General features: G+C 45.5%; 1 long non-coding RNA gene and 1 pseudogene across 1 annotated transcript; both read left to right on the top strand.

Annotated features, from left to right (window-relative positions):
• The first annotated feature begins 3,212 nt into the window (after positions 1-3,212).
• Positions 3,213-3,694, top strand: LOC136475341 (uncharacterized). The gene is made up of 3 exons (XR_010763160.1): positions 3,213-3,339; positions 3,422-3,501; positions 3,580-3,694. It is a non-coding gene; the product is annotated as an uncharacterized lncRNA (long non-coding RNA).
• A 1,040-nt stretch (positions 3,695-4,734) lies between these two features.
• LOC136469800 (uncharacterized) lies at positions 4,735-6,116 on the top strand (annotated as a pseudogene).
• The last annotated feature ends 4,499 nt before the right edge of the window (positions 6,117-10,615 follow it).

The following is a 10,615-nucleotide window of genomic DNA, read 5'->3' as shown; positions in this document are numbered from 1 at the left end:
AGGGAGGTACCAGCCGTGCTCTAGGGCTTGAGGATGACTCCAAACCAGTCCACTGGCTTTACACCGTTCTTCATGGTGTATGGCGCCGAGGCTATCTGAAAGCTCTAGTTTGGTTTTGGTGAATTGATGAAACCCTAAGTGCTAACCTATTTTATCAAAAGTGATTATGAGATAGGTAGCACTAGCCCAAGTGGTGGAGCAAATGAAGATCATGCCATGGTAATGATGAAGTGCTTGGACTTGAAAAGAAGAAAGAGAAAAACAAAAGGCTCAAGGCAAAGGTATAAATGGTAGGAGTCATTTTGTTTTGGTGATCAAGACACTTAGTGAGTGTGATCATATTTAGGTTCGATAGTCGTACTATTAAGAGGGGTGAAACTCGTATCAAAATGCGGTTATCAAAGTGCCACTAGATGCTCTAATTCATTGCATATGCATTTAGGATCTAGTGGAGTGCTAACACCCTTGAAAATGTTTGTGAAAATATGCTAACACACATGTGCATAAGGTAATACACTTGGTGGTTGGCATATTTGAGTAAGGGTTAGAAACTTCACCGACGGAGTGTCCTGACCCAGAAGATTGGGGTCGTGGCCGACTAGATGCTTGTACGATCCCACCCACTGCGGGATGGGATACATGATGAGGGGCTTGACGAAAGGGCCATCTAGACCAGCAGAGTGCCTTGACCCAGAAGATCAGGGTTGTGGCCCTCGGCCCCACGAAGTAACCAAGAAGACGATGACCCAGGGCAGCTACCCACTTCAGGTACGATGCCCTGAGAATTAGGAGACGATGACAAAGGACACGATGGACACCACGTTGCATAGGACGGCTGATGAACCACCATTGAGGCTATAGTGCCGCCACGGCCGGCACAATAGCGCCACATCACGTCCTGCTACAACGTGGCCAGAAAACCATGATGATAGCCATGACCGGATGTGCACTAGAAGACGATATAGCTTGCAAGCCAAGTTAGCTAGGCCCTCCCTCAGGCTCTTAACCCTTCGGTCGGGAGAACCTCCTCATTGTACAAGCCCTACCTTGAACTCTATATAAGGGCAGCTAGGGCACCCATCTCGGGGACGACTGACATCCTCTACCATTTCATTCATTCACCATTGTAGCAGGGCTCCTAGAGCTTCCCTTCGGGCAGCCCTTCGCCTAGCATAGGTCCTTCCATCTCTTTCACCACTCTTACACCCTCCATTGTAAGAACTTTAAAGCATTCAAGCGAGGAACACATACTCGATCATCTCTGAGACTGGACGTAGGGCTTCAGCCTGAACCAGTATAAATTCTTGTGTCTATTGGATGCTACCATCATCTTCCTAGAGCAGCGCAGCAATCGTATAAGTTTACTAGTCTGGTTTACAAAACACCGACAGTTGGTGATAGCTATCACCATCATTTTTAATGATACCGATGGTGATAGAGACGTTGGTGGTATGTCAATCTGTAGTAGTGAGCGGCACGCCCGATGGCGTGGGAGCGAGTGGCGTGGGTGGCGCGTGGCAGGTGGGACTGCGGGAGTAAGGAGCGAGAGGTGTGGATGGACGCGCGCGACAAGCAGGAGCGAGAAGCGAACAACATAGGGTGGGCGCGTGCGGGGAGATGGCTACGGTGGCAAATGCAGAGTGGGGCGGACGAACAGCCGCACGACGCCATGAAATGTGCGATGGATGAGTAAGTGGGTAGATATTTTTGGGAGAGAGATGTGGGAGATGTAAAGAGGAGGCTGGCTTGGTGGGCCGCGCATGCCCAGGAGGGCGGCGTCCGATCGGACAAACACCCTCCCCTGACCATTATCGTTTACGAATAACCTAGAACCTACCACCTTGCCTTGCACTTGCAGTGAATAAAAGCATTTGTCGCCTAGACCGCTAGACGCCGACATTACCACCAGGGACCTTTTCATCTCTATCTCTACCCCTAATAAACCCACCGTTAGAATTAATCTACATCCACACAACACATGCCTGCTCCGCAGTCATAACCTCTACTACATCCACACTTTCAAATGCACCTAGAAAATACAACACCATCAAAACAGATGCACCACTGAGCCATTCTCTCTCCTTGCTCAACCAAATCCAATTGTTCATGTTCAGTGTGTCTGCGCTCCAGCCTCCATCCCCCTCCCACGGACCCACCACGCGGCATCGCTTCGGTTGCCCCCCCCCCCCCCCCCCGATCCTTTGACTCCTAGGACGCGTGAGAGGAATAGAAAACAACGAGAATACTGAGCAAGGAGAAAGGCCGAGGAGTCCGAAGAACAAAGACAAGAAAAGAACAAAAGGCGTTGGTAACAACGATTATTCAAGATGACAGAATCATAAACAAATAATACTCTAGGAGCTGATCATGGTATTGTTTGCAATGTTACTCTTCACCAAAATTAAGTGTCTTTGTCTATCTCACAATTTACTCCATGATAGTGTGTTCAAGTATTCTCCAAGCAACAAGCACTCAAGACAAGGAAAATGTCTTTCCTGATAACAACATGGATTGGCTACATAGGAAAAAATAATTATGTCCGAACAAGACAATCCACCTATGAAAGTTCTTGTGTTCCGAACAACCTATCAGGCCACACTCTATTGGATGCAAGTGATGCAACTCCAGGTGCCGGGTTGTCTTGTTCGGACATAATTATTTTTCCTACGTAGCCAATCCATGTTGTCATCAGGAAAGACATTTTCCTTGTCTTGAGTGCTTGTTGCTTGGAGAATACTTGAACACACTATCATGGAGTAAATTGTGAGATAGACAAAGACACTTAATTTTGGTGAAGAGTAACATTGCAAACAATACCATGATCAGCTCCTAGAGTATTATTTGTTTATGATTCTGTCATCCAACCCCCCCCCCCCCCCCCCCCCCCCCCCCCCCCCCCCCCCCCCCCCCCACCCACCACCCCCGATCCTTTGACTCGTAGGACGCGTCGCCATTGGCCGGCGGCACATGAAGCGGCGACCGCGAGGGTCACCACACTGCGCGGCGACGACCGTGACTGCTCGGGGTCGGCAGCGGGCCACGACGCACCAAGCGAAGCCACCGGCGGGCGGCGAAGGGGCGGCGGCGGCGGGCGGCCACAGCGGACGAGTGCAGTCCGGCCACAAAGTCCGAGTGGTGCTCGCGACCTCGCGACCTCGCGGCCTCGCGGTACGCGATACGCGGACCCGCAAGCACGGCGACGGCGGCGGCGCGGCCAACTGAGACGCGCTCGTCGGCTTCGGAATCCTGGACCGCAGCATTCCGCGTCGTCGGACCATCCTAGGCCATCTGCATCCTACGCCATCAGTGATCGTCATCTCCCTGAATGCACCACCATCGGTAACTTTGCCATTTGCTACCTGGTCAAATCGGATAGGTCAAATCATTGTTTATTCCTCATGTTAGTATTGCAATTTGCTAGCTGATTAAAAAAAGAAGGAAGACATGGTATCTCAGAAATCAGAGCGCACTGCGTTAGGCGAAATAACAAACAACAACACGGTATTCAACTGTCATGGCATTGCTGTCACTATTATTGTAACTCAGCTTGTATTTCTAAACAAATATAAACACTTGCAGTGCCTGTGGATGAGGCCAAGCGAAAGAGGGAAGAGAGGAATAGAAAACAACGAGAATACCGAGCAAGGAGAAAGGCCAAGGAGTCCGAAGAACAAAGACAAGAAAAGAACAAAAGGCGTTGGTAACAACGATTATTCAAGATGACAGAATCATAAACAAATAATACTCTAGGAGCTGATCATGGTATTGTTTGCAATGTTACTCTTCAGTCTTCACCAAAATTAAGTGCCTTTGTCTATCTCACAATTTACTCCATGATAGTGTGTTCAAGTATTCTCCAAGCAACAAGCACTCAAGACAAGGAAAATGTCTTTCCTGATGACAACATGGATTGGCTACATAGGAAAAATAATTATGTCCGAACAAGACAACCCACCTATGAAAGTTCTTGTGTTCCGAACAACCTATCAGGCTACACTCTATTGGATGCAAGTGATGCAACTCCAGGTGCCATCCTGCTACTTTTTCATTTTCAATATGTACAGCTCAACTCACCATGTCAATGTTTTCCAACTATGGTGACCAGTTGGCAGCTCAAATAGGCAAAAGGCCCTCGCACAGAGAGAGAGGTACAACAATATGGATGACAACAGCAAAGAAATTTTGTTGCAAAAAAAGAGGGAATACAGTAGAAAGATGAGATCACAGTCAGTCGGTAAACAGCCTGCTCAGCCAAGATCTATAGAACAGAGTGATATAGAATATGATAGTGCCTTATTCGAACCTACGAACAATGAATCAGATGAAGGTGTGTCCTATTTCTATGTTTTCGGTGAATTGTGAGTTTCTTCTATTTCTAATTATATTATAATAACTCATGGTCGAGCAAACATCATACAGATGACCATCTCGAGGCACCTTGTGTCTTTGATATTGATGATCTTCTTGCTGACGAAGAAACCAGGCAGTACGTTGGCGAAGGTAACTTTTTCTTGAGTGGCATCACGATTGTTTCGCTAATTAGTTTTGGGTTATGTAATGATGAACTGTGCTTGATTTCATAACAGATGATGCCTTCGAGTCCTATCATGACAGTGTCAATGGTCTTGATCAGAATTATAATCCAATGAAGATCCTTATGATTATGTCTACGCCAATTTGCCTGATAGACACCATGTTTTCAGAATGGTGCCTGACTGCTTGTACTGTGGAGCAATGAGATTTCAATATGAGCCCCCCTGGATTCTGTTGCAGAAAAGGGAAGATAAAAGTACATGTTCCACATGTGCCTGCTGAGTTAAAAAGGTTATTCACAAGTTAGGTAGATAATAATGCAAAATATTTCAGGCAACACATTTGGTACTTCAACTCTCATTTCTCTTTCACGAGCCTTGGAGTCACCTTGGATAGAAGAGTGAGTCACCTTGGATAGAAGAGTTGCCACCGCGGCTGGGACTGGTATATATACATTTCGTGTGCATGGGGCCTTGTACCATTGCCTCGACTATTTGGTGTTCTAAAGGGCCTCGCCACTTGCAACTCTACTTTTATGATACAGAGGATGAAAAATCTTATCAGAACCGTGCTGCGAATATTTGAAGGGAACTCATATGTACAGAGCTTTAACAGAGTTGGGGCTATTCCAAATCTTGATGACTATGTTATTGAACTTAATACTAATGTCACGCCAAACCAACCAAGGTACACATGTTCAGGAATATAAATAAATAATGATTTATTTTTACTACTAAATCAATGATTCATTTTATAAATAAATATATGTTTCTTTGCTGAAACCAAGGTACAATGCACCCACGGCGTCACAAGTAGTAGCTATCTGGTCAGATGGCAATGATCCCCAAAGATGTTTTGATAGGAGTGTGCTTGTGTGGCAGAGGGGATCGCCCGCGCTATATCAAGGCGTATCATGGATGTTATGATCCATTGGCATATCCGGTATTTTACCCTAAGGGGAAACTGGCTGGAATAAATTTATGCCGTACAATGATATAGTGACTCAAATGGAAGGACAAAGCTCCGTTGATCCAACAGATGCAGCAGATCCAACAGGTACCGAACATGCTTTAATTTCCAATGCCTTAATAAAATGCATGGGTACATACTAATATATAATTTCCATTTGAGATAGAGCATGTTGAGGATGACGCGAATGTACAACAAGGTGAATACATGAGTATCATGGTGGAAGAAACACAATCTGGAAGATTTGTAACAGCAAGAGAGTACTATTGCTTTTTTATGCAAGTTAGAGGAGGGCTTTTTAACATCTTGCTATTTGGAGGACGACTTTTCCAACATGTACGTAAAGATCGAGTCTATGAGGCTTGATTAGTATTCTAACCCTGATAACAAAAAAAAACTCATACGGGTGGATATCAGGTGAGTTATACAATGTTTTATTATTGCAAAATGATATGACACCAATTCAGGCCTAAATTAATCTTCCATGCTGTACATTTTTTTTCACATAGGGTTTGGTTGATGTAATTTCTGCTAGAGAGACAAGGGCTTCAGAGGTTGGCAAGAGAATAGTGCTACCTCGCAGTTTCCCTGGTGGCGATCGTGACATGATGTAGAGATTTCTTAATGCAATGGCTATAATCCAGCGTTTTGGAAAACCAGATTACTTCATCACCATGACTTGCAATCCATATTGGGAGGAGATTACTCAAAATCTTGAACCTGGCCAAAAACCACAAGATAGGCCAGATCTGGTTCCAAGAGTATACAGGGCCAAGTTGCGGTCCTTGAAAGATTTATTGATCAAGAAAAAGTATTTTGGAGAGGTGGCAGCATATGTCCATGTCACTGAATTCCAGAAGAGGGGACTTCAACATGAACACATCCTACTGATTATGAAGAAAGGCAGCAACTTAACAACCCCAGATGCTTATGACAAAGTCATTTCTACAGAGCTACCAGACAAGGATAAATACCCTGTGTTGCATAGCCTGGTCATCGAGCATATGTTGCATGGCCTATATGGCGTCTTGAATAGAAAGCGTGCTTGTATGGTTAATGGAGAATGTCACTTTTCGCTATCCTGGACAGTTTTGTGTAGCAACACAGCAAGGCAAAGATTCATATCCTTTGTATAGGAGGGATGATGGACGGTGACGAGATCCTAACATATGGGTATGTTAAGCCTCGGGATCAAAGGTTCCCGACCAAGAGACCCTCCGATCGACCCTTCTAGGATCGCTCGGGGGCTCTACCCGTCGAGTACGCTCACACGCACCCTCAGGTCAGAGGATCGGGCCGAGCCTGAGTAAGCCTGTCGCCTCTGCTCAGCACTCAGGGGGGCTCGCCCAAGCCCAGGGCTCCCGATTGATGGGAGCCTAGACCCGATCCTTGGCCTCCCTCCGGCCTTAGGCGCTAGCCAAGGTCCGGGCACAAGAAGAAACGCTCCGAGTCGTCAAGGCACGGGGGCTCCCAGGCGCTGCCCCACGAGCGCAGCGCTGTCAACCACTCCCATGATAGGGTCATGCATGAGTCTTGACACAAGAAGACAAGCTTCTCCATGGCCTCTAGGCCCGCACGTTAGCCCCCTCGAGCCGGCCCCCTTCGCCACCAAGAAGCCTCCAGAAGGCGCACCTGGGGGAGGCTAGTCCAAGCCGACATAGTCTGACACTCAGTGTGTTAGGACAGAGCAGCCGGATGATGCCCAGAGCTTCTTCGGCTCCATGATATCGCCACGGTCCACAGAGCGTCGCTACAAGACCCTCCTAGACTTCGGCGCATGTAGACTATAGGCTCATCCCCCAAACCGCCATGTACCCGACCTATCTCGGTATATAAGGGATAGATCGAAACCTAGAGGGGGAGGACAATCTGAGACAGATCATTCCATTCCTCACCAATTTGCTCCTGCTCGGCACCGAGAGTAGAGCAACCCAGAAGAGGGGCACCGAGAGCTCCTCCACCGCACCCGTCGTCTTCCTCCTCGACGACGAGGGGAAGGCTCCACCGATAGCGTGGCAACCTTAGGATTAGCACCGAGCTAATCTCCTACCAAATCTCTATCTTTCTCCTATACACTCTATTGTAACCCCCCCCCCCCCCTCGATTTTGGGTACTCTTGAGTATAAGGATCATCAGCTACTGGACATAGGGCACTGATTGGCCCGAATCAGGATAAACCGTTGCGTCCTCTCTGTGATTTTTGTGTTCTTGAGTCCACACGAGCCACCGGAGACACGTACTCTGACACCACCTCGAACAACAATGCTTGTCGCTGTTCCAACCCCGTGACAGATGACGTGCGAAAGTAAGAGGTGCCGAGTTGGACAATAGGTGGGTGGTTCCATACAATCCTGGTCTACTTATGACATATAATTGCCACATAAACGTTGAAGCTTGCTCAAGCATCAAAGCTTGGAAGTACTTGTTTAAGTATATACACAAAGGCCACGATTGTGCATCATACTCTGTTGATCCTGCTAGAATAATCAATGAGATCCGTCGGTACAGTGATGCTAAATACATATCACCCCGGAAGCTGTACATAGGATTTTCGGCTTCCACCTTTTTGGAGTATGTCCATCTGTTTTGCACCTCCAGTGTCATCTACCTAATATGCAGTCTGTTACTATTGAGGAGACTATAAATCTCAACGATGTCAAAAAGCCATCTGCAACTGTGACGACACTCACAGAATACTTCACGTTGAACTATGCTGATAGTTATGCAAGGAAATTTTTGTATAGATATATCCCAGAACACTGTCGGTGGATTAATGGTAAAAAGGTGTGGCATAGAAGAAAGCAGAGGAGACAGGTGGGGCGTATTGTGTATGCACACCCGGCTGAAGGAGAAAGATATTTTTTTAGAGTACTTCTAAATCATGCACGAGGTCATTTAAGAATTTAAGGACAGTGGCGGGAATCACGTACTCTACTTATATAAGCTCAAGGGGTCAACAAGCACCTCGGCTTATTATTAGTAACCAGGTTATATATATATAATATATATATATATACTTGCAGAGTAGTATATATATATATATATATATATATATATATATATATATATATATATATATATATATATATATATATATATTGTAGCCTCTTTCCGTTTATATAATCTCAGACATGAATCAACTTATTTAATTTTGTCTTTCACAATAAGTGGGATTATATAATGTGACAGGCCAACAAAAACTAGGTCTCGAATCAATGCCCCTTCGATATATGTTTTATAGGAAAAAGAAAAGGTAGACAACTAAACGGCCGTGAAGAACAGGGGGTTAAGGCTGGTTGCCGAATGGGCTCAGAGCTACTCCCTCTTATTCAAATTATAATTCGTTTGACTTTTTGACCTCAAGTTTGACCACTCGTCTTATTCAAAAATTTGAGCAAAATATCACTTTTTTGTTGTGGCTTGCTTTATTAATAAAAGTTCTTTAAAAATGACTTAAATTTGACTATGTTTGCACAATTTTATTTTAAATAAAACGAGTGGTCAAACTTGAGGTCAAAAAAGTCAAACGAATTATAATTTGGTACCGAGGGAGTACGTAATATTCGAATTCGAGTGCGCGAGTACTGTTTATGCTAGTAACATGCTTGTTAATTAGATGCCACTTAGGATTTTTCACTGTCCTGGCATGAATTTTCAATTTGTTTTGTTAGGATGAACACTTAGTTAAAGATGTTCATACGAAAAGATTAAAACAAGCAATTTTTAGCTCTTACATTTAGATGAATTTTTTTTCACCACTTACTACTCGTTGTGGGTTTCTCGGGATTCTTTAGGGGTTTTATCCCATCACGAGTGACTCTTCAAACACATAGATCAACCGCTTCTAGGTAGCAAGTATTTCAGCACTTCAATAGGGGAAATTAGTGCCATCAAAGTACGGAGGCCTAGAGGTGTCCATCCCGATCACTCTTAATAACGTCTAGCTCAACGGCGGTGAATCCAAAGGTCCTAATTGAGACAAACTGATTTGGTACCACTTGAAGGGACCGTGACACATAAGAGGAGATGAATTAGTCTTTCTAAAAATCTACTCTAAATTGTGGCCTCGAATTTCTACTTATCAAAACCGATACAATAACAACTATGGTTTTACTAAGTATGTTGCTATCTCTACTAAAAAAAAGTTATGCAACCTAGGTTCTGAACTTATCAACTAGCCTCGCGAGCTAAACTAAAAATTTAACCACACAACCTAGGTACGCAAATTAAATACAAAGCTTAAATGAGATAGAGATGGAAACTCTTATCGACAGCTTCGGTATTTTTTACTGAGGTATCGAGAAACTCACGCTTCCTCTAGTCCTTGTTGGAGCCCGTAGCCTAAGCTCTCAGTTTGGTAACTCCATGAATATCCACCAGGCTTTCACCATGCACAAGTCAAGATGGCCTCTCTTGGATAGCTCCCCACCGTTTTTACTATCGAACTTCTGGCCAAATCGTCGCGTGTCGACAGAATATCGTCGGCAGTCCTCCGAGTGGTATCCCACGAAGCTAGATTGATCAACAGAGATATATGTAATCGAGAACAAGAAGACAACAGAGACACATGAGTTAGACAGGTTCAGGCCATCAGTATGACGTAATATCCTACTCCTATGGTCTATTGGATTGTATTGGCTATCGTATGATATTGCGTGTATTTGGAGGGGGTCCTTGCCCGCCTTATATAGTCCAGGGGCAGGGTTACAAGTCGGTTAGATCTAGAAGATAACCGAAAAGTAATAATAGATTACAAGAATCATGGGATCATGCGTATCCTAACAGATCTCGTAGTATCTTCAGGATATCTTCCCGGTGTCTTGCAGGACGCGTCAAGAAACGTCGTGCCCCGCAAGGCTTCGTCTTGTGGGCTAGGCCGCCCCTGGGGGCGCAGCCCATGTGGTCTGTCGTGGGTATCCAGGGTCGTACCCCCCACAGCTAGTCCCCGAGCGCCTTGTATCCGTTGTGCAACACCGTCTTGAGCATGTCCGAGCATGTGCGAACAAAGCCGAGCAGTCAAACTCACGGTCCGACCATCGTGATTAGTTGCCGAGCAGTTGTGAACCATTGCCGAGCAGTGTGAACCGTCGCCGAGCAGCGTGAACCGTCGCCG

Source organism: Miscanthus floridulus, chromosome 8 (assembly GCF_019320115.1).
Source record: "Miscanthus floridulus cultivar M001 chromosome 8, ASM1932011v1, whole genome shotgun sequence".
Classification (NCBI taxonomy): Eukaryota; Viridiplantae; Streptophyta; class Magnoliopsida; order Poales; family Poaceae; genus Miscanthus; species Miscanthus floridulus.
This window is presented reverse-complemented; position numbering and strand designations above follow the sequence as displayed.